General features: G+C 44.2%; 1 protein-coding gene across 10 annotated transcripts in view; it reads left to right on the plus strand.

Annotated features, from left to right (window-relative positions):
- The window catches only part of LOC140694779 (trafficking protein particle complex subunit 9-like), a 142020-nt gene that overhangs the window by 76560 nt on the left and 40711 nt on the right, over positions 1-24749 (plus strand). Inside the window, exons 1-2 of one of the 10 annotated variants that reach the window (XR_012070407.1) lie at positions 11830-11974; positions 16058-16330. The exons of 4 other annotated variants lie outside the window; for them this stretch is intronic. The gene's annotated coding sequence lies outside the window, so the exon portion shown is untranslated. Of the gene's footprint in view, positions 1-11203; positions 11385-11829; positions 11975-16057; positions 16331-16352; positions 16630-24749 lie in introns of those variants that run through there. 5 more of the 10 variants (XR_012070406.1, XR_012070411.1, XR_012070403.1 and 2 more) reach the window with 5 other exon arrangements.

Genomic DNA, 24749 nt, shown 5'->3' on the forward strand with positions numbered 1-24749 from the left:
TATGCTAATAAGTAGAAGGACCAGCCTTAGGGCAAGGGGCTGGGATTTCCAAGGAGTTGGCCATTTCCCACCTTTTGACCTTTTGTGGCTATCATTGGGACTGCCATGGTGCCTGGGGCATGTTATTCACCACGTTACTATTACAATGGGTGTTTACTGAATCTCAAGATCTGCTAGAAGTTAAATCTCTTCATCCTGAGCCTCAAGACCTATTGGGGTTTGAATCCTTCACCATTTCTATGTTAATTGCGGTGGCCTTCCTTGAATGGCTGTGCTCTTCCCCCTTCCATCCTGTCTCACTGTGATGACACAGAGACAGCAAAGGCCAGGCCCTACCTGTGCTCCTGCATTTAAAGGCTGCAGGTTTGGGGTGGGCTTATGATGACTCTGAGTGTTGAGAAGGATGTTTCAGATTTTCCCACATGAGACATGGGGACCTGCCAGCAGCCACTGCAGATTTATCCCACGGGCATTATCCCTTGTGTTGTTATGGAAACAACAGGCCAGCCAAGAAACAAGAATCACTCAGAGGGTTGGAGTATTGAGATTTTTTACGTTGGCGGGCTCTGAGGGTCTTCTTTTCCAAAGCTCTGAGCCCCTCCAAGATGTGCACATGATGTTTTATACGGTTAATTACAAGTATGGGACTATTAGCCAATAAGGCTCAAACAACAAAAAGCAAGGAATCAGTACACTGAAGCTTATCAATTTGGAACAGATCCCGTTACTGACAATTGTTCACCTTGGATTTTCGGGTTAGCTTATTAGCCCAGTAAACTGACACTAAACTTCAGATTTACCAGGTATCCCAGCAAAACTTAGATCAGTAAACCGACACTTATCACACTTAGATTTGTGACTTAGCTTGTTAGACCAGCTGTGGTTTTCCTTCACAGTGTCACTTATCTTTTCTATTTTTCTTTTTTGCTTTTTTTAAGTATTTAATCCGAATTTAATATCAGGGTTTTTTGGGAAAGAAATTTCTCTTTTTCTTTTCTTTGGTGATCTTTTATGGGGGCAGGTAACTAGACGTATTTATCTGTTAGTGGAAGCCCTGGGGCTTGAACCCAGGACCCCGTGCACGCTAAGCACACGCTCTACCACCCGCCCCATCATCTTTTCTTTTTGGTTTAGCTGCCAAGAATCCTACAGCTGAATTTCTAGTCAGCCTTTAACACTTGCTCTGACTTCATGGAATCCATTTTTATGAGTTTATCTCCCCCTGGTTTCATTTAAGTATTGAATCTCCATTTTCTCTTCATTCTCAGGTTTGCCTTTTTGTTGTTAAGGTTGTTAAGCTGTTTTTAAAAGAATTGTTTAAATTCTCTTTAGCAAGAGGCTGAATGTGAATAAATATGTAAACAAACAGCACAATTAAATGCTTTTATACATTCTAAACTATTTAGTAGTTACTTAAAAACCGAATTGAATATTAAAGTGATAACATTTTAGAAATATTTTTTAATTTTTTAGAAAGATATAGCTGATTTAAAATATGATATTAGTTTCAGGTGTACAATAGATGCTCCATTTATAGTTACTGTAAAAGATTGTCTGTATTCCCTGTGTTGTAAGGTACATCCCTCTAGCGTGTTTACATTACATGTTGCAGTTTGTGTAAGAAAGTTGGGTAATGCAGAGTCTGGGACGTGGCTGTGTCTGACCCAGGTTCACGCTCACCCTGCCTGTCAGAGCTCAGGCCTTCACTCCTTTCTGCAGGGGAGCGAGTGGAGGCAGCTCTCATCAGTGCTGGCACCACCCTCTGAGTGGCAGTGACAGCAGTCACTGTGTGTGGACGTGCAAAGTGTTTTTCCAAGAGCTTTATATGCGTTTCTGAATTTAATAATAAAAGCCCTCCTGTGAGGAAGCGTTTTAAGCTTTTAATGTATAATACATCTTATTTTGATATTGATAGATTTCAAACCACCAGAAAATTTAAAGGAGTAGTAAAATAAAACCTTAAATACAGTTCACCTTAAAGGGCACTATTTGCCCTTTTGTGTCTGGCTTTTTAGCATAAAGTTTCAAGGTTCATCCATATTGTAGCCTGAATTAGTACTTTATTCTTTTTGTTTGATAATATCATTTTCCTTTTTTTCGTTTTTGGTCTATTTAAAAATATTTTCATTGAAGTCTAGTCAGTTTATAATTTTGTGTCAGTTTCTTGTTTGCAGCACAACATTTCAGTTAATTAGGAACAAACCTGTATTCATTTTCATACTCTTTTTAAACACAAGATACTATGAGATATTAAATATGTTCTCTTGTGCTATACAGTATAAACTTGCTGTTTATTTGTTACATACTCAGTATCTGCAAATCTTGAACTCCCAATTTATTCCTTCCCACACCCTCTCCCCTCTGGTAACCATAGTTTGGTTTCTATGACTCTGTGTCTGTTTCTGTTCTGTAGATAAGTTTATCTTTTTGTTTCTTTCTTTTTTTTTTAGATTCCACCTGTGAGCAATCTCATATGGTATTTTCCTTTCTCTTTATAGCTTACTTCACTTAGAATGACATTCTCCACGTCCATTGATGTTGCTACAAATTGCATTATTTTATTATTATTTTATGGCTGAATAGTAGTCTATTGGACAAATATGCTACAACCTTTTTATCCAGTCATCTCTCAGTGGACATTTCGGTTGTTTCCATGTCTTGCTATTGTAAATAGTGCTGCTGTGAACATTGGGGTGTAGGTGTCTTTTTGAATTAGGGTTCCTTCTGGATATATGCCCAGGAGTGGCATTGCTGGGTCATCTGGGAGGTCAATTTTTTGTCTTTAGAGGAACATCTATACACTTTTCCACAATGGCTCCACCAAACTGAATTCCCTCCACAGTGTAGGAGTGTTCCCAATTCTCCGCAGCCTCTCCAGTATTTATTGTCAGTGAACTTCTGAATGATGCCTATTCTGACTGGTGAGAGGTGATACTTGATTGCAGTTTTGATTTGCATTTCTCTGATAATGATATTGAACATTTTTTCATGTGGCTACTGGCCATTTGTACGTCTTCATTGGAGAAATGTTTCTTTAGGACTTCTGCCAATTTTTGAATTGATTGTTTGTTTTTTTTCATATTAACTGTAAAAGCTGCTTACATATTCTGGGAATTAAGCCCCTAGCCGTTTCATTTATTGCAAATATTTTCTCCCATTCCATAGGTTGGTTGTCTTTTTGTTTTGCTTACTGTTTCCATAGCTGTGCAAAAGCTTGTAAGTTTAATTAGATCCCTCTTGTATATTTTTGGTTGTTTTTCTATTGCTTGAGTAGACTGATCTAGGAGAACATTGCTGAGATTTATGTCAGATGTTTTGCCTATGGTTGCTTCTAAGAGGTTTATTGTGTCTTGTTTACATGTTTAAGTCTTTAACAGATTTTAATTCTTTTTTGTGTATGCTGTGTGGCAGTAGTCTAGCTTCAATGATTAACATGCAGCTGTTCAGTTTTCCCTACACCATTTGCTGAAGAGGCTGTCTTTACTCCATTGTATGTTGTCACCTCCTTTGTCAAAGTTTCAATGACCAAAAGTTTGTGGGCCTATTCTTGGTAATTTTGTTTATCCGTTCATTGATGAATGGATATTGTTAGTAACTTTTGGCTACTCTGAATGATACTGCTATGAATATTGATGTGAAATTTTTTATGAGAATATGTTTTCATTCTTTTGGCTGTACATTTGGCCCGCCATATCTGTAGTTTCCACTACATGGATTTAGATGGCTGATTGTAAAGGGACTCGAACATCCTTGGATTATGGTATCCAGGGTGTGGGGTTCCTGAAACCAACCACCCAAGGGTATTGAGGGATGACTCTACATATAGGAGTGGAATTGCTGAGCCATACAACTCTAAGCTTTTGAGGAAATACCAGACTTCTCCAAAGAAGCTGCAGCATTGTCCCTTTCTCCTGGCCGCATATGAGGTTTCTCTGCCTCCTGAATGACATTTGTTATTGTCCATGTTTTGGTTATAACCATCCTAGTGGGTGTAAAATGAGATCTCATTTTGTTCTTGATTTCGCTAGTGATGCTGAGCATCGTTTCATATGCTTATTGGCCATTTGTATATCTATTTAAATTCATGGTAAATTTAAAAATTGTGTCTATTTTCTTGTATTGCTCAGATGAAAGCATTCGTTATATATCCTGGATACTACTCTCTTATTAGATACATGCTTTGCAAAATTTTTCTTCTATTCTGCAAACTGTCTTTTCACTAAATTTTTTTAAACATTAAAACAATTTCTTTACAGGGGAGGTAGATAGATGAAATGATTTATTTTATTTTTCTTACTAAGCACGCCCTCTCTGACTTGAGATAACCATTTCCCCTGTCATTTCACTTTCTTGATGATGTCCTTTGTAATAAAAAGATTTTAATTTTGGTGAAGTCCAGTTTATCTGCTTTTTTCTTCTATCACTTTTGCTCTTGGTTTTGTATCTAGGAAACCAAAGCCTATCCTAGGCCCACAAAGATTTATACTGTGTCTTCTTTTAGAAATTTTATAAGTTTAATTTTTACATTTCTGTCTGTGATCTATTTTGAATTAATTTTATTTGTTATATAAAATATGGGTGTTCAGATTCCAGATTGATTCTTTTGCCTGCAGATACCCAGCTGTCCCTGCACCATTTGTTGAACAGGCTATTCTTTCAATGGAGTGTTTTTGGCCCCCAGGTGGAAAACTGTCTGTAAATGAAAGTTTTCCCCGTGGGTTTTTATTGTGTCTCTTAAATTTATTTATCCAAACTTATGCCAGTTTCATACTGACTTAGTGCTATAGCATTTTAGTACACTTTAAAGTGAGTCCTCCAACTTTACTCTTCTTTTTCAAGGTTGTTTTTGCTGTCCTGGGCCCCTTGCACTTCCATATGAATTTTGGGTTCAGTTTTTCAATTTTTGCAATGAAGTTGGCTGGAATTTTGATAGGGATTCCACTGAATATATAGATCACTTTGAGGAGTCTTAACATTTTTAATAATATTGTCAATCATTCCATGAAAATGGAATGTCTTCCATATACGTAGATCTTTTAAAATTTATTTTGTTGATACTTCAAAAAGTTCAATGTACAAATCTTGTAAATTTTTGTTAAATGTATCTCTCACTTTATTCTTAATGCTGTTGTAAAAGGAAAGGCTGAGTTTCTTATGGGTGGTACTATATATCAATCTTCTTATTTCTAGAATTCCTTCACAGCAAATACCCTAGGTATATATTTGCTACATAAATCTATCCACAACTATTCCCCGCCCCGTGTTATAAGAAACCAAGACCCAAGGTAAGCTACTTGAAAACACCTATGTGGAAGTGAGAAATGAGACCCATGGTTGGGGCTTTGTGCAGATGATACTGAGAGCTTATTCAGAATGGCTTCTTCTTAATTACTTTTAAACAACCCTTTCAGTGTATTTAGTCAGATACATTAAGCATGCCCTTTTGATGTGTGGAGTAGCTAAGACTATAATTTTCAAATAAATTCTAGTGAGAGTGTTGTACTTGAAACCTAATTTGCATCAATCTTTGAAGAATTATGTTTCAGGAGATTTGACTAAAGAACACCTATCTTTATTCTATAACGAGGACTAAATGCTCAAGCAACATGTAAGAGTTTGAGCAAACTGCCCCCGCCCCGTAGTGCTGGGTGGCTGCAGCTGTAACTGGAGTCAGTGCTTACCTCTCCCAGTACGCTAGTGCTGATCTGCTCAAAGTGGTTCATCCAACAGTTTGTCAGTAGCCTGTTGGACAAAGTCATAAAACATTGATTGAAGATTGCTAGAATGCAATATATTCTTACTAATATTAAGTAAGCACACATTGAGTGCTTACTGTATGATGGAATTGTCCCTCAGCCTCACATGAATATTATTTCTCTTAAAACCTCATATATTTCCTTGTTATTCTCACTTTACAGATAAGGAGACTGAGAATTAGGTCTTCTCTCTTTTGGGGGGAGCTCATTATCAATGATGGGAAGTTGTAAGGAAAAAGATATTGATTCATCATGAGAAAACATTTTTGTGATAGTCAGCAATGAAGATGAACACTGAAGAATGTGATCATTGTTCGAGTGAGACAAGCCCTGGGTTGTGTGGAGTCAGCATCCCTGTCCTGGACACGGCACGTGTAGAGCTGCGTGCTGGGTGAGGCAGCGCGGCCACGCAGGGAACGCGGATGCTGGGGTCTTAGGCTGTGCTCAAGCCCGGTGGGGCTTTCTCCTAAGGGCAGTGCACCATCATTGACAGATTTTAAGTAGGAGAATAGGCTGCTCTCGTAGTTCACATTTGTCTTGTAGAATGCTTGGAAAAGTTTAGAAGGCTTGGCAGGAGGTGATGTGCTGAGTCAGAGTAGGGTGGCTGCGAGGTGTAGGAGTGTTCAATTTTCAAGTTGTTTTCAGGCCCAGGCTTGTGGCTTAGTAGCCGTGTCAGTTTGAATGACACACACAAGGAATTGAAACAATTTATCTAATCAATTGAAGCAGTGATGTACCCAATTCCCAGGACTGTTGTGGAGATCCAGAGAGATACACTGTGCAGTGTGCAGCGTGGTCTCCAGCACAGAGCCAGTGCTGAGTGAGTGCCAGTGAGTATCTGGTAGGTCAGTTGAGGGTGGTGGTACTCTGTGACTGAGGATATCTGGTCCCTGAAGGAGGGGTCCATTCACATCTGTGAGTAATGGGCCTGAGTTGGGAGACGCAGGGAGACCTTACCCTCCGACCAGGGGCCCTGGTAAGGACGGCTATGGGAGGAGCACCGTGAAGTCAGCTCTTTGCAGGTTGAGTTGGGAGTGCCCTTGAGATATCTACGCAGAGTCACGAGCTTAAAGAGGAGGTCTGGGCCCAGGCTGTGCATTTTCCTAAAATCTCAACTCCTGAGGACACCGATGTATTGATCACTGAAAGTGAAGTCATACTTTAAAGGACAAATGAATAGTACTATCATCACTGTCAACAAAGCTCACGTCTATTTATTCATCACTCACTTTGCTAATTGGGTACTTACAGAGCTCACTTCACCGTCCTCCCGTGGGCTCCGGCTCCACAGAGAAGAGCTTGTGTGTCTCCTTCTTTTCCAGAAGAAGACACATTTAGCTTGTAGCCTTCTGTTCCTTGCCAGACTTAGGATATTAGTTTGTTGGTTTAATTGTATTTTCTGTTGGCCATGTCCTGACAGGAGAGAAATTTTACCTCATGGTCATGTTTCAATTAGCTGTTACTGAGAATTGCTGATCTGATACATAGTGTATGTATTATATTAACTTTGTAGAGTAGTTATCATTTTTCTGTCTTTGCCCTTTAATTTTGTTTGCCCCTTCAGTGTTCTATCCTTTTTGGGGCCTTATTTTTTTTTAATTAAATAATGTCTGTTAGCAGTTAAGAAAACAAAAGCAAAGAAAAAATGCACATGAGAGCTAAATTTAGAAAATGTCTAGTGTGTTTTCTGTCTCGGCAATGGAGGGTTGTATAACCTCTTGGAAACCTTCATTAGACAAGTTTCTTAAAATGCTGATTGAGAAATAAAACCTTCCTTCCTCATCTTTCAAGCTGCACAACTCATTGTCAAGAAAGGGGAAATCCTCAGAAGCCAAGACAAACGAGAAAACAGGGATTCTGGGAGATAAGTGAGCGTTAGAATCCGTGGTGTGCTGGTTGGCTCCTGAACTGATTTTCAGTTGCCTTGACAGGAGGGCAGGAGTTTAGCCCCAGGCCTCTCACACTAGGAGTTGGATGGGTGATCATATAATGGGCCTTGCCCATCCTGAGAATCTTGGTTTACTAAAGGGTGAAAGAGGAAAAAGAAAATTCCTCAAGACAAGAAAGTAAGGAAAGTCAATTTTTTGGAAGAGGGGGAAAATAACAAATCCAAATTAAGGATATAGTTTAAAGCTGTTCTGGCATGAGAGTGACCACAAACTCCTGGCAGAAAAGCACAGCTACTCCTTGATTGATAAGTTGTGTTTTGAATGAATCAGTGAACAGCTATTCCGAAAAAGGCCTCCAGAGTCCTGTGGATCAATATACTGGACAGCAAACACCTCTCTTCCAAGGTCTCATTCAAATAACCAGAAAGGTTTTAAAGGAAAGTAGCAATAATCTGAGTTCTATTTATTGACATTACTATATGCTAAGAATTCAGAGGTGACTATGGAGTTGTCTCCTCTTTTATGGACCTTACTTTCTCTTTGGGGAGACAAAATGACATAGTTGGGTATCTTGGTGGAGGGAGGTGTTAGTCTGTTGCAATTAGCCAGGAGAGGAGATTAAGAAAACAGTGAAGGGTGGGTGAACTTTTTAGCTGAGGACAGTCTTGTTCACTTGGCTTTTAATTGCAGGCTCAATGAGCTGTCACTGGAGGGAATAGATCTTACGGAAAATGGACATAGCTCAAGCCTCTTTGGAATGGACAAGTGAACCTGGAGAAAGACAGTCAAATCTGTGCAGACATTAAAGTTCACTTGAACGTGTTCCATCCCTGAGCCAAAGATAGGACAAATATGGAGCACTTCTTGAGGGCAGAGCAGTGGTTTTTAAGGTTCTTCAAGAATGAATCCCAGGGAACCGAGATGGCCAGTTGTCAAATTGAGACTTTGTTCTTTGGACGGTGTACCCAGCAAGGGTATTGGCCTTTTATATGGTTCCATTTGTCTTTAATACATGTCTTTTGATGAGGACGTGGGCACAAGTGTTTGACACCTTGTCGAGGCGATTTTGGATACCTGCCTAGAAGCACGGGCACAGTTGCGGCTGCGTCATACATCTTGCAGCCCATCCCTTTCTCCGGCTCTGTAATCACGGCAGAGTGGTTCCTTGTTGACCTGTCCATCTCCTCTGTCACATCATAACCCATGAAAAGACCGGAGCATATTAACTTGGCTTTGTTAAAGTCAAAGGTACAGATCAAATATGGAGTCAGATTTGTTCTTTCCTATTTCAGTAGTGCCATGGAGACGTCAGTTTGGGCAGCTTTTTGTAGTGTCCTGGAGGCTTTCTCTCTCAGCTTCTGGGCGCCTCTGTTGAAAACCCTTCATAGCTGCCTGGCCTGTTGGAAAAGCACTCTGCCTGTTTTACCCTGAAGATGTGTTCTGTTTATAAACTCATCTCTACTCCTTGGAAAACAACTCAAGAAAAACTCAGTTGGTTTTTTACCAGCCATGGGCAGGGGTGAGATAAAACATGTTATTATTTCATAAAATAATAGTAATAATAGTAATATTAATAGTAGTAGCAGTAGTAGTAGTAGTAATAATAATAATAGTAATAATTATATTAAAAGAATTCTTAAAACACGACTGCACATTGGAGAGAGTCAATAAATGCTTTCTGGCTTAAATCAAAAGTGATGACTCAGTGATTCCATGGCTGCTGTATTTGCTATGCTAGTTACTCCTTTGTTCCATTACACAGTTTTTTTAACTGAAAAAGAAATACAAGCAAATGGTTAAAAAAAAAAACTCAAACAGAGCACAAAAATACACAAGTGAAAGAAGTTTTCCCTCATCTTCTGTTCTTTCAGCCCTCTCTGGAGATGCCACTGTTTGCTATCCTTTGGGTGCTGTTCCAGATATGCTTTGCACATTCCCACCTATGTATGTAAATTCCTTTAAAATTTTAGTTATTTTTAACTTAAACGGATTTAAATCCTCAAGTGGCTTCTGGCCGGGTAATAGAACAGAACAAATCTGACTCCATATTAGATCTGTTCCTTTGAATTTAACCCTATGCTCTGTCTCCTAGGCTTCATCTTGCTTGTAATCAATGTCGCCTGGAGCCTGAAATATACAGGAGAGCCTATTCTGAAGCCTCTGACCTTTAAGGATATTTAACACTTTTTCATTCATTTAAAGATAGCAAATTACAGAATAGAAAATAACGTTTCTTTTGTTGGAGGTTTGCAGGGATCTGACCCACGCAGATAGCTGCAAGAAGAAAGGATTCTAACAAGAAGGAATTCCTACACTAAGAAGTTTGCAACAACCAAGCACATAGGAAAGGATCCTGAATTGTGACTTGGGGAGATGGTTTTCCAGGACATTAGTTTGCCATCTAGGTCTACAGAAACTTGCTATTCCATGCCCCAACATCTGGTCTCCCAACTTATTGTCCTGTCCTGCACTGAGGAGAAAGAATTTTGACTTGGTAACACTCCTATCTACCTAGAAAGCTGGGCACTGGAGCTGAGTGTTATGGAAACAGGCCAGCCAAGAAAAGCACCAATCGGGGTGTTGGTGTACTCAGAAGTATTATGCCGGTGGGCTCAGAGGGGCTCCTGCTCCGAAGTTCTGAGCACCTCCAAGACGTGCACATGAGGTTTTAAAGGCTTAATTACAAGTAAGGGGGAATTAGCCAATAAGGCTCAAAGAACAAAAAGCAAGGAATCAGTACACTGGAGCTTATCAATTTGTAGCAGATCACATTACTGACACTTGTTGAGCTTGGAATTACGAGTTAGGTTGTTAGCCCAATAAACTGACACTAAACTTCAGATATATGAGATAGCCCAGCAGAATTTAGATCATTAAACCGACACTTATCACACTTAGATTTGTGACTTAGCTTGTTAGCCCAGCTGGACTTTTCCTTCACATGAGGACAGCTCTCCCACACCCAGGGAACTACTGTGAGCCCTTGATGTTTCCACTAGGGTTGGGTATGGTTTACCCAGGAGGGATGGGGACTATGCACCAACACTCAGGCAGTCTGCTCTGTCTGGGGCTCTGATCTTGTACCATCCCGCTCCCCGCCAGCCCAACACCTGGGACAGTGGAGCTAAGGCAGTGATCCTGCCTGCCTGTTTCCCAGCGTGTAAAAGGGGATTATGTACCTTTCCAAGGTAGTTCTGAGCGACAACACCTGCGGGTGCTTGGTTCTCAGAGCAAGAGAAAACCCAGGTCCGCGTGGGTGCAATGGGTGTGATCCCCATAGAGTTTCTGCAGAAGCATCCCATGGAGGGCTGGATCAGGGAGGTAAAATTTGAGCTGCGGAACTTGAAGGGTTACAGAAGGGTACAGAGGCAGGTCTGCCGCCTAGGGGTGCCCCAGAGGTAAAGCTTTTTCTCTCCAACTCCGCTAAGACCCTCCCCTCTCCAGATCCCTCCCTACTCTCTGCTCATCGTGTCCATCTGTATCTCTCCAATTTTCCCGTCCTCTCCACCCGCTCCCATCTTCTCCCTCCCTCCCTCCCTGTCCCACCTTCTCTCACAGAACCCAGAGAGGATCGCTGGCCCTCCTGCGCATGCGCAGTCAGTGCCAAGTGGTCCGCTGGTTGGAAGCTCTATATCCTAGCCGGGGATCGGGCCCAAAGGTTTCTCAACTCTGTCGCCCGGTAGGACTTTGGTTCCTGTCTGGGGCCGGGGCCTCTGGCTGTGGAAGTGCAAGGTGGGGGCTCCCGGGAAAGTGGTCAGGCGGTTGCGGGAGGGCGGTCCGCCTGTCACAGTCCCCAAGGGCGCCAGGCAGCCCGTGTTCAGATGAATTGCTCAGGCCAGACCCCTCTACCCGCGCCACCTGCCCCGGCGCCCCTGCCACAGCTGCCAAGGGCCAGGTGTGCCCCTACCACCCCTCACCCAGCCGGGATCCCCTCAGTCCGCGGCTGGCGTCCCCTTCCCCTCTCCCGCCCGCGAGTCCTCTCCTCCCGGGCTTCCTCTCCTTGGCCGCCGGCCCGTTCACGCCCCTGGGAGGGCTGTGTCCGGGCGGGCGGGGACTGCGGACCCGGACGGGGCGGGGGGCTGGGGCTGGGGCTGGGGCTGACCTCCGAGCAGGGCTGCAGCCCGCGTCCCTCCCCTTTCCCTCCCCCCCCCCCGGGGGCAGCACTCCTCTCCCTTTCCCGCTCCCGGAGGACCAGCTCAGTGGCCTGGGCACTGCTCCCTGGGCTGAGAACCTCCGGCTGTAACGCCCTGCTTCTCCATTTGGAGTCGGAAAAAGGGAGCCTCAGTGCTGAGCGAGCTTCTGTCTCCTCCCTCAGTTTTTCTGCTGCAGGTAAGTACTTTTAACACTTTCAGGTGTTATCATGGCTGTGCTTGTTGATGTCACGTGTTTTTATAGTGAGAGTGATTACAGTGGTGAAAGCAGGGCTTGGTTCTGTTAAAAATGAGCTGAAGGCATGAGGCTGTGACATCCTCCTTCCTTCCCTCTCCCAGGGTGAAAGGAGTGATCCTCGATTTTCAAAAGATAGTTACAGTCCCTAACTAGCACAGCCCAGCTAGTGTGTGTTAAGAGGAACAGCACCACCAGAGGCCTTGGAGACCCAGGGATATTGCAGTCCTAAAGAGCTCCTGGCACAGTTTGGTTTGTTTTGGTTTTTTGTTTTTCTTAAATTGTGTGATAGACTAGTGGTATAAACAGAAAAATAATTGTCAAGAAATATTTCTTCATGTAACAGTGTTATTGTGATATAGTTCACACACCATGAATTCCATCCATTTAAATGGTACAATTCAGCAGCTTTTAGCATATTCACAGTTGTGCAACCATTATTATTCCAGAACGTTTTCATCACTTCAGAAAGACCAGTGGAAATGAATGACCTATCCTCCCCTCCGAAGTGGTGGTTCTAAAGAAATTTCTTGGCTATTCCTGATCATAAATTAACTTGTTACATTCCAAGAAAAATCTGGTAGGAATTCTAATCAGAATTGCAATGAATCTGTCTATCAAAACTGGAAGAATTAATGTCTTTATGGCATAAACTTCTTCTACCCATGAATATATCTGGGACCCTATCTTTTCATCTGTCCAGTGACTGGCCCATGGGAAGTCCTCACTACTTGTTGTACTTGTGAATGATGAGATTCTATACATCGTTAGTTGCAACTGTAGCCTTTCACAGAAGAGAAAAGTAACCTCAGTGAAGCAAGTGACTCTCTGATGGTCAGAAAGAGTGACAGCCAGTGCTGGAGTGATCCAGTGGACTTGGTGCTTGCAACCAGAATTCTCCACCACATACAGTTAAGGGGATTAGAGTGTTCTTTTATTTTTTCTTAATGGCGTTGCTTTTATTTTTACTTATTTTTTTAAATTCTTTTTTATTTAAGTTTAGTCAATTTACAATGTTAGTTTCAGGTGTACAGAAGAGATTCAGTTATAAACATATGCATATGTATATATATGTTTTAGATTGTTTTTAGTATAACTCATTACAAGAAATTGAATATAGTTCCCTGTGTTATACAGCAGGTCCTTGTCATTTATTTTATATTTACTAATTTGTATCTGTTAATCCCCCCTTCCCTGCCTGCTAAACACAGTTAACTTTCTATGTTCATGAGTCCATTTATAGGAGCACCGTTTTTCCTAGTAATATATGCTCTTTGGCTGCTTTCAGTTTCAGTAATTTCATCTTATCTGTGGGTGCTTTTATTCTGGTGGCCTTTATGTGGTTTGCACACGTGGTAATAGAGATCTGTATTTGGGACAAATTCAGGCCTCTGTAGTCCCTGGTACAGAGTGCCCACTGAATTGATGCTTGAACTGGGAAAATGGCAGAGTAAATTTTGGAATTTCAACTATGGTTGAGAATTCCAGGGTTCTATAACCTGTTTAGACAACCTTAATATTGGCTGCACCCATACTGGGTAATTTGGTGGAAATTCATGGTATGGTGGTGTAGAGACAGGGAATTGTATGCTTCTTCTCTTTCTGTTTTATTACACTCATTCTCCTGGGCCTCCCAGATCCTCCCCCAGAAGGGCCCAGGGCTGGCTTGGTGCTGCGCTGAGGCAATATTTGTTAATAAGGCCCTTTCCTCTACTCATCTGACCCTCCGGTTCTTTCTCTGCACAATGAGGGCTTAGACTTGATAAGTACTTTTCAGTTTCTTTTAAAGCCATGTTTCCTTTGAGAAACAGAAAATGCAAATCTCTCCTCTCAGCCCAACCCTTTAGATTTTGATAAGTCCTCCAAGGAGTGACATAGCTCTTTGTGGAATATGAAAGTGATTGTGATCCCAGGTGAAACAGAAAAGACTCTTCAGAGATTGATTGCAGGGAGAGGGCAGGAAAGGGGCAGTATGTCACACTTTCTAGTGTGAGCACTGGAGCAGGGGCTTGGATTTAAATATGGTGACTGACGTGGCCTCTCTCTAATCTTGTAGTATGTGATAAACTTCTCTACCTCAGTTTCTTGATGTGTCAAGTTGGGGTGATAATATTTTAAGGCTTTTGTGAAACATTATACACATAAGCCATTTGTGTCTCGGTAGAAACAAGACCTGCTAGGGATTCAGGGATTTGTTTAAAAAAAATCTTGTCCATAGCAGACTGTCTGTGTGTATTTTAAGTTCCTGGAGGGTGAGGGTGAGTCTGAAGCCCATTGTGGGACAGGTGGGCCATAGTTCTCTGTGCCCCAGATTACCCCCTCCTCCCCAGTCCTCTTCCTCAGTCCAGGATGAAGTTCCCTTGTAGATTTTCTCAGAGGTCTTGTGGAAATAGCTTTTCATTTTATTGTTTCACCAAGAAGTTCTGCCATCATGATCCCTTTGGTCAGGCTTTGAAGGGCTGCCATCATGATATCTGGTAAGAATTCTATGGAATTGGGAGTTTCTATTTAATGAAAAGGAATAAAAATTACAAATAGAAAATTAGAACAAGGGTGGTTTCAGGGGCTCTTTGAAATGGACACCATTAGCTTTGTTAGCTTCAGGTGCTGTGGCCTGTTGCCACGAGGACCCATTCTCTTGCTCTGAAGTTGGAGGTACCAGTGGGTCCAGTGGGAATGATAACTGAGTGTATCTCATGGGCTGGGCATTGACCTATTTGTACTGTGTGTTCCTAATTTGAGACAGTGAGCTCACCTAACCTCAATAACCTCTTTAAAAAATTAGACTTTTTATTTTGAGATGTAATGTTGATTCCCATGTGGTAGTAAGAGATTATATGGAGAGGGCTTATGGATCCTTTTGCCCAGTTTTCCTTCATGGTTCAATCTTGCAATGGTGAGGTACAATTCATTACTGACTCACTAACAATTTGAGGTTTGTGTTATTGCCCTCATTTCTATTCATGATTAAACTGGGGCTTAGAGAAGCACACAGGCCTACCCAGGTCACCCACTTTGTTAGTGCAGAGTCGGGTGAACGTGGGCTTGGGATTTCCAGGCAGTACCATTATGATGGTCTGTGGCAGGGAGCAGCATTCACTTGCTTGTTTATTCATTCATTCAACAAACATTTATTGAGTAAACTCTGTGGGTCATATGCTTTCTTTGGCTTATCTGATTATTCATCACTACTGAGAATCAGGCAATGTTTATATTTTTTAATCTGAGAAAATTAGCTCTGAGAGGTTATAACCCTCCGAAAGGAAGTATAGCTCATTAAGGAGGGATAGTACATTTGTACAGTCACCTCTTTTTATGCAGGTGGTACCCTAGACATTTTACATTTGCAAACATCCGTAATTCAGATATATTCTTGTAAGGCAAGGATTTTTTTTTTAATTGAAGTATAGTCAAGTTTACAATGTTGTGTCAATTGCAAGGTGTTTTTTGACTTTTGAATTAAAAAATACTTTTTCAGGAGGGTAATTACGTGTATTTATTTGTTTCATTTTTTAAAATGAGTTACTGGGTTTTGAACCCAGGACCTCGTACATGGTAAAAATGTGCTGTACCACTGAACTGTATCCTCTTCCCCTAGGCAAGTTTTCTTATCCATTATTATGAAGCTTAGGGGATCAAATAATTTGGATACAAATCCAGATCTTTTAATCCTACTGTGGTCCTTTTCTTTATATTCTGCTGAAGGGGTTTGGGGAAAGCATTTTCTTTGTTCATTTTTTATTCAGCATTTTTGAGCAGTGACTTTGCATCAGGGCCTTGCTAGGTGCTTGGAAATAGAAAATAAGAAATGACCCTTCTCTGCAGAGGCAGGAAGCCTAGACCAAAAGCTGGGTAATATGATCCGAGATACATTAGCCATGTGCAGACTCTGAGGACAAACTGTACCCCCGGATTTGCTTTGGCTTCCCTTGCCTTCTGGCTGGTACACACCAGGTCACAGCAACCCAGATGGGCCCGTAGCACACAGCAGATTATGTACCTCGATCTCCTCACCCCTCTCGGCAGGGCCAGCAACATGAGCATCCCTGACTACGTGCAGTGTGCTGAGGACCGCCAGACTCGTCCCGTTGTGGTCCAACCAATGGAGATCATCTCAGAGGAGAATTTCTTTTGCATCTATCAGCTACTCACCTCGGTGTGCCATATCAGCCCATGCGGCTCCCAGTGGACATTCTGTATCCACTACAGGCACCACTATGTGCCCGAGAATGGGTGGAGCGTCTTCCAGACACACCGCAAAGTCGTGGGCCTTGTCACCATTACCAACTGTCTCTCTGCCAAGGCCTTGGAGAAGCTGCACGTGCAGAGGGGCTGTATGGCACCGCGCTTAATGACTCTCAGCTCTTTGTCTTTGTGCTGCATGGGGAGGTAGCCGAGCAGCCGTTCACCGACGTGTCCTTCAATCTACGAGGACTGCAGGGTGGTGGAGAAGAGGATCGAGGACTTCACTGAGTCACTCTTCATCTTGCTCAAGTCCAAGTGGCTGGATGGTGGCCACAAGAATTTTGGGGCAAGATTCCCCTCCTCTGCATCCTGTTTGAGAAGGAGGACTTCATGGGACTGGACACAGACAGCAGGTAAGTTTACCTGGAGGCCAGCCCACCCTGGCTTTGTGCCGGATTGCTTCCCTACATCCAGAAAGGGATCAGCAAGGAAGAAGTCTGTCTTGTAGCCAAGGGGGGAGGGAGGTGCAGCCCGCTGGTTTACAGACATTTCAAAGTGAATCCGCCTTTGTTTCAGAGAGATCCTTTTAGGGTTAGTGTGGACACTTACTCCCGCTTTACAGCCAGGACCATGGTGGGAACCCTGGAGTTGCTGTCCAATAAATTAGCCAAAGCCACTGATGCTAGGAGCACTGGGGAGGAGGCTGGACTGAGCTGAGATGTGCTGTAGGTCAAATGCACATCAGACGCTGAGGCTTGTCTAGCAAATGTATATAAACTATCTCTTTACTTCCTACATTGATTACATGTCAAAATGATAGTATTTTACATACAGTTGATTAAGTAAGATCTGTTCTTAAAATCAGTTTCTAGTATTTGTTTTTTGTTTGTTGGTTTGTTTTTTTGTTTACTATTTTATACGTGGCAACTGGGAAACTTTCTTTACATGGCTCTCATTTCATTTCTGTTGGGCAGCCTGTCCTGGGACAGTCTCATTCCTTTGCTTTTGGATGAGATGCTTAACCCCGAGAGGCGGAACGGGGCACTGGTTGAGCTGGGGCTGGAGCCGGTGTCTCCTGCCTCTCAGGCCCAGCACCTGTTCAGCTCAGGCCCTCTCTTCTTGCCCGACAGCCACCATGCCAAGTTAGGACATCAGAAACACCGCCAGGGACTCCCGAATGAACTCCTTATGCAGGGAAAGGCGTATCACGGTGTATGGGACAGAGCAGGGAAATGTTCATTCTCACTTTTTCCCTGTGATTAAGTCAAAGTCCCCATTTTGCCTCGGAAGTACAGACGAGCTCTTTTGGGCTGCCTACCCCCCCACCTTCTGCTCTGTTTCCCGGTGTATCTATCGTGCTGTCCCTCGGGCAGAAGAGGGTGAGATGTCTTTGCCGAGAAGTGGTCCCCCTTTGCTGGGGAGAGTAAGGGAAGCTGTGTCCCCCCGTCCTATGGCCTCTGTCCTTGTGCCTGGAGAGGGCTCATGGTGGTCCCACAGGTGACGGTCCGAGAACCTGGCACATGCTGCTGGGCCCGCCGTGAAGGCAGTGCTCTGTGATTCTTGAACTTACCTAAGATCAGATCCTACTTTCTGGTTGTTGGTAAGTTGGAGGAGAAGATGCTAGAGAATTGATAAAAAGAATATCTAGACCAGCCCTGTGAGTGAGAAGAGAAGTGGACCCGAGTCCCACCTGCGAGAGCCCACCTAGCGGTCTCTGGATGAATTTTCTGTTCCTCCCAGATATACCTGTATGGCTTAAGGAAGGGGAGAGGCTTGTCGTGGCCATGATCTGTGCTTGTCCTCACAGGGCCCTGTGATCTACATGCCCGCACTCCCCTTCTGCTTCTTGGGGATGTGCTGGTATGTTTAGGAGCCTGGGCACTGCTGAGGGCATAGCTGCCAGCACCGTGCTACACCGAGTCTGGCTCTGTTCACCTCACCTGTCAACACCTGCTGAGGCCCCAGGCATTAGTCAAGGTAGGTGCATCGGTGCAACGTAAGCAGGGACCACCTTCTCCCCCTGGACAGACTGGTGAGTGAGCAGTTGAAGCCTTGAGCCCTGCCCCAGCCCCCACGCCAGTGCCTCCTCTTTTGTCATAGGAGTCACTGGTGACATTTTTACTCAACAAATGCTTGTCTCTGAGTCTGCAGAGCCACCAAAGAATGCCAGCTTGTTTTTGTCTTTTGAAGTCTGCCCTTGGGACTTGGCGGAGTAGCCGAATGTGTACATAGCCCACAGTGTTTGACACTGTCACCATTGATTACCCAGAACCTCATATACCAGGCATGGCTCCCGGCATCAAAATACAGCAGCGCATTAAATCTCCCTCCTTGTGGGTCTGTCTGTCCTGGTACCATAAGAGCTCAGCCAGCTTCTGAACGTCAGTGAGATAACGCGGCCAGTGAGCTCAGGTCAAGCACATTCTCCTCCAGTCACTTTTACCACATTGTTGCTTTTAGTATTCCACAGTCATTAGTTTTTTAAACAATGCTTTGGTGAAGGAGCAGAGCCTAATTCTCTCCTGCTACTCTTGGTGGAAGTGAGTAAAACGGTCCAGAATGAAATGCGACCACAATTTGTAGCTCAAAATCTGCCTAGACGCTTGTAGGTGGAATTTGGGTTAGGGGCGCTGACCACGTTGGGGTCGTCCCGCAGCACCGCTACCCTCAGGCCCCTGCTTTCCCTGGAGCAAGAGGTGAGGGTGGGTTTCACCATCCCCGCGTCCCTGGCCTCACACACTCACGTAAATTCTTGTACATGCTGTCAAAATCATTTTTGTTCTTGTGTGTTTCTAATTTTCTCGTCTTCATCTTTTCCTTTTTCTTTATTCCTTTTTCACTTGTACTGCCCAGTGAGCATGTTGTTGCATCTGAAAATGTGGGCTGTGCACATCCTGCATTGGAAATAGCCAGATTGCCATCCGTGCTGTCTCAATCATTTTAAAAAGCAAAAACTTAACAGCTGTCTTGATCCATGTATTATCCTCGTCATTTTGTATTTTCTTAATTTTTGGAATATTTACTTTGTTTGCACATTACCCACTGGTTTTTGATACCTGTTAAAATCCTTGCTTTGAGGAACCTGTTTGGTCCTCTTTTTATTTGGTGACAAATGCGCCCTTATTAAATTTGTTTCATTGTTTTGAAGAAGTGAGATGCGAATTGATTTAGGCGGCTGCTGAGGGATTCTTTTCATGGAGTATTTAAACTTGTAAAGTCAAATTCTGCGGCAACTTGCACGATTCCTGCTTTTATACGAACGTGCTCGGCACGAGGTTCCTGGCTGTCGCTGTGTGACGTGCGTGACGGCGCTTCCTGGCCGGTGGTCACTGGTGAGGAAGTGGCCGGCTCGGGGGTGAGCATCTGCAGGGGACGTTGTTGGAGGAAGCAGTCACCGTTTGGTTCTTTAATTTTTTTTTTTTTTGCATTCAACTACCCCGTGCCATTTACTTTACTTTGCCTTCATAAAGGGGCCGAATTGGGTCTAAAATCCATGCCACTATTTTGTTCCCTTTACGAGGCTGGTTTTTCTGAGTATCAGGACAACATGGCCTTCTCCTAAGTAGCTGGCTCACCTGGATCTGTTGGACACAGGACAGCTAAAAGGGCCATAGCTTCCTCTCTGCTTCAGCCAGTGGGCATTCAGAGCTGGGTCTGTGGTTTGCCTCAGCAGCCGTGCAGACCTTCCTACCCAGGGATTTACTTTTAACCCATGTTGGTAGTAAATAGCTGAATCCGTTTCTGTTGCAGCTGACGTTCACCACTGACGGCCGTGTCATTAGTTTGTGGTAGTCAGTCTCCAACACCGCAGACAACCATGAAGGAAGATGATTTGGCCGACCTAGGACCTTGGATTCTCACCCTCACCATGGTTCATCTCACCCGGTGGAAGGGTGTGGCCACCACCATCATGCTGACCATGAGGCCTTGTTTCTCCTTTCATGCTCTTGTCCAAATGTGGACACTTCATTTTTCACTGAATTTGTCTCTCTTGAGACAGGCCAGAATATCTGAATGAGTCCATCACATTCTGGGTGGGGAACAGAACAGAAGTAAGTGTCGCAAGTAGATGGAGTCTAGGCTGTCCGGGTTGGCAATTGCAGGCTGGGATCTGTGATGGCCGGGCTGTACCCTGGACACAGGCCTTTCCCGTGGCTCCCATGAGCCCAGGAGTTGGAGTGAGAACAGCCTTGCCTGGGTTCCCGCATCCTCATCTGCTCACTTTCAAGTGTGTCTGTTAATTAGGAGCTCCCCCAGACCTCGGGCCCTTCAAAGCTCAGACCACGGGAGAACCTTGAGTCCCTTCTCCTGGGCCTCCTGTGTGAGAATCCAGTGCCTTCTGAGGTGTCCAGTGGCAGGAGATGCCTCCCCCGCCGGGGAGCACCCTACGGAGGACTGTTATTCAGTGCACCATGCTGTGAGCTTGTGGGGTTCCGGCCATGGTCCCTGCAGAACCACACTTGAGATGGACTTATTGTCATAAATAACAGGACTGATTGCAGGGCAGGGCCGGGGGGAGGGAAGAGTGGAAATTGAATGTGACCTCAGACAACTAGTTGGGTGCTGGGGCTGTTACTAAAATGGGGAGTCTGGGAGATACCTGCCAGGAATCGAATTCCAGAGTAAATGGTGGACATGAGGCATTTTTAAGATGCCATTTTTCATCCAAGTTAGGACTTCAAAGAGGCACTCGGTTCGATGAGCCTGGGGCTCAAGTGAAGGAGCCGGACTAGAGATACACGTTGGGAGTCGTCATTCTTAGCTGGTGTTCACAGCCTTGCATGTGAATTAGATCTTCTCAAGGGCTGCAGACTGAGGCTGAGGGGTGGCAGGGCTGTGCCTGGGTTGGAGGAAAGCCCAGACCATGCAGCTTTGGTGTGTCAGTTAGCTGCATTTGCCATTTTCAGAGCAATGCTATTTATCCTTAAGGGGCCAGGGGGTGGGCAGGGCCAACCAGGAAGAAATCTGCAGGGAGGGTCGTGGCCACATGTGCGTCTTGGGAAGGTGCAGAGGCTGCAGGGTCTGGGAGGGTAGAGTCCTCAGAAGCTGAAGTTGGAGTGGGGAGTGGGGAGAATGTAGTCACAGTCACCTGTGAGGGAGGGAGGGAGGCCTAGGGAGTCCCCACCTTACCGGACTCGCTTTCCCATGAACAGAAGGCAGTCAGACAGAGGATCTGAGGTGAGAAGGGATGGGCACTTGGAGGGGAGCCAACCTGGAGAATGGTGCTTGGAAAGTTCTGGAGTAGTCTCCCTGAAAAATAGAGTTAAATATACCCAGACTCTTAAGAATATTGTTAGTGACTTGGGAGGAGGCAGTTGTTTTTCTGGCCTCCTAAGGGTAAGGCATGTATCCAGGGATACACAGAAGATACGGGCAGTCTGTTCCGGGGGCTTGATCGTTACCGGGGGAACAGTGCAAGTTTAAAGGGGGAGAAGGGCAGCGGAGGGAAACTAGCCAGGCCCCGTGTCAGGTACCAGTCGGCCGCCCTACTTGCGTGTTGCATTCACATCCATGCCTCCCAGGTGGGCAGTGGCAGCCCCCTTTTGCAGATTGGGAAGCCTTCTCAGAGGGGTTAAGGAATTGGTCTGTTTAGCGGCTAGTAAATGCTGTAGCAGGATTCAAGCAGGGCCTTGTCAGACTTCAAGGTCATGTTCTCTCTACTGTTTCCAGTACTTCCCTGTTATACCTGGAATGGTGAAGTGGGTCAGTTTTGGAGCCTTTCAGAAAAAGTATGATTTAAGTGCCTCAGGACTGTTTCACAAAGCTCAGCGTTCTTTGATGATTCTGAAGCACGCAGTGCTTTTCGCCCCACAGAGGTAACGTCTAACTCCTTTGAAGATGACGTGGTTGCAAATGATGAACAGGTGCAAAACCAGACTCTGCAGCTTCTGAACGGAAACTCTCCAGTTCTCCCTTGGTCAGCTTTCTTCCGCGGGATGTAACTGTGCTGCAGCGTAAACCTGAGCTTTCCGTATGGAGTGAGTATTTAATATCCAAAGTTAGCATAAAACGGTCAGATGAAGAAAACCGACGTTGACAATTTATTTTTGGGTTCCATTAGTCAAGATATACTATAAATTAATGACCCATATAGCAAATGGAATTCAGTATAGGACATTGCATTTCTTGCTTTCTATTTAGAGTTCTCTTACAGAATAAGTTTGCCTGCTTTGGAACATCAGCTTCACCACCACGGCACCTATCAGTGTGTTGGTGTGATTTCATTTACAGAGTGAATCTAATCTGGGCTTCCTAAGCCCCAAACACTCCTGTGCAAAATCACGGGCTGTAGCCGTCTGTTAGTCACGCAAATACTTCTAAAATTATATGATTCCAGAAAAGAAAGAAGAGAGAGAGAGAGATTGCCTTTATCAAATTTCCTTTCAGTTCTAACTGCAAACTGTTGTTGAGCAGCTCTTGTTTCCTTTGGATATGAATATATACATTTCTTTGCATGTAACCTAGGTTTTGGACTAGAACACCAAGTTCTTGCTGTCCACAAGCCACAAAAATAGTAGCCAAATTGGACCCGTGTGAAATAGTTTATACTTTTTTCTGAGAAAGTATCCTTGAATTTGGGACTTGGGCTGTGATTTTTGCTTTTTGATTCCCCCACCCGTCTTGTAATCTCTTACTCCTTCCCACGTGGCCCCCAAGGGTTCGTGGTCTTATTAGGAGCAGGCACCCAGTTGGTCTCCATATATTGCCGCTATAGATAGAGCCCAGACAAGACTTAAGGACATTATCAGAGAGGACTTCCTGGAAGAAATGGGCTCTACATTCAGTTGTGAGGACAGAGTAAGAGTCAGCCAGGAGAAGGAGTCAAGAATGTGTCTCAGATCGCAGGGGCAGCCCGGGCAGAGGCCTGGAGGCTTTTGGCGTGGGGACCCGGGGAGAGTGCCCTGTGCAGTCCAGGGTGGAGGGAGCCCCTGCTCGGGAGGACACTGGAGACAGTCCGTGGTGTAGGGCTTTGGAAGAAGTTGAGTTTTACTAGAACTGACACAGTAGGCAGTGAAGGGTGTCAACAGAAAGTGACCCTCAGGAAAGGTACTTCAGGTTTTGCTTCTGATATTCTACAGACAGAAGGATCGGGATGGGCGAGAGCAGGTATGTCTGTCCCTTTGAGATCCAACCTGTCATTCATTTATTCATAACACGTGCACTTCTGTGAGTATAGGGGAGAGAGGGTGTAGCCACGATAATAAGCAAAATGTATTTGCTTCTTGAGAGCTTAGCATTGTCAGAAGTTGACTTAGCCTAGAAAGCTCTAGGAAGAGAGGAACAAATTGTGGAGGTTGGAGGGAGGGAAGGCTTCCTTGGGAAACAGTCAAAATGAGCCTGGAGGCAAGTGAGAGGTAGGAGCATGTCAGGGGACCCCTGAGGTCACTGGGAACCTGTGTACTGAGGTGAGGCTGGGCAAGCAGGGTCTGGGGTGGGGCTAGAACTCTAACAGGGATCCTCTGAAGCATTCGAAGTGGGGTTGATGTAATCAAATTTGTGATTTGGGAAGGCTGCCGTGGCTCTGTGTGTGTAGCGGGGATGAGGGGGTGGGTGCCACCAACTGGGGGATCATAAGAATACCATTCACAGTCTGGAATATGGGCATCGGGGCTACTTGGGGACGGCAGGGGCAGTGTGGATGCCGGCTTTCTTTATGGGGGGCTTGTTAGCGGGGCCGCCCTTGAGGCACCTTGTGGCTGTAAGAAAACTGATGGAGGCTGCCAGGTGGACTTTCGTCTTCTCTCTTTCCCTTCCTTGTTTGATGATCTTAGCTCAGCCAACATTTGGAACAAAAGAGCTAATTTCCAGGGTTGCCCAGGACTTTGTTGAGCTCGTTCGAGTGAGATCTGATTGGATTTAGGTTTGTGTTCAGATCTGGATGTTCACTTAGCTAGAAACGTCCTGTCATTTCGATTTCCATAGGGGTTTTTATTCTTGATAAAGATTGCTTTCTTGGTGAGAGGAAATTTAAAACAGCTGTTGTCTTTTTCAAAAAATCCTCTTTTAAGAATTTTAATATTCAAAAGAATACGAATATATAAAATATTTAAGGAAGTCTTTGGTGTGGTTTCTTTGCTTTCTGAGCTAATGTGAAGTTAGAGCCTTTGCATTACTTAATAGCACATCCTTGTCAGTATTTAAAGAGCTGTTAGTGAGCGCCCCAGGTCCCACCTCTCAAAGAATCGTTAAAGTTTGCTCTGAAATAATGAGGTCATAAAGGTCTTGTTTTCAGAAATCAAACGGTTTATAATACACAGCATAACTCCATTTATAAAATAATAATAAGTTCAAAACTAAGAAAGTGGAGGATAAATGATTTTTTTAAAGCCTAAACATAAATTTTCTTGTGCTAATGTTGCAAGTGGAAATTTTGAAAAGAAAAACCCTACTGCAATATCATCTATTTGGAATACATATATGAGTTTCACGTTTGAAAAGTATCTGCGCAGTGGTTTTCGAAGTCAGGAGCATTCCTGCTCAGATACTGGCAGTGATGGTTGCTGGTTTTCAATGGGAGAGCCTAAATTTGCCT

Source organism: Vicugna pacos, unplaced genomic scaffold (genome assembly GCF_048564905.1).
Source record: "Vicugna pacos unplaced genomic scaffold, VicPac4 scaffold_104, whole genome shotgun sequence".
Lineage (NCBI taxonomy): Eukaryota > Metazoa > Chordata > Mammalia > Artiodactyla > Camelidae > Vicugna > Vicugna pacos.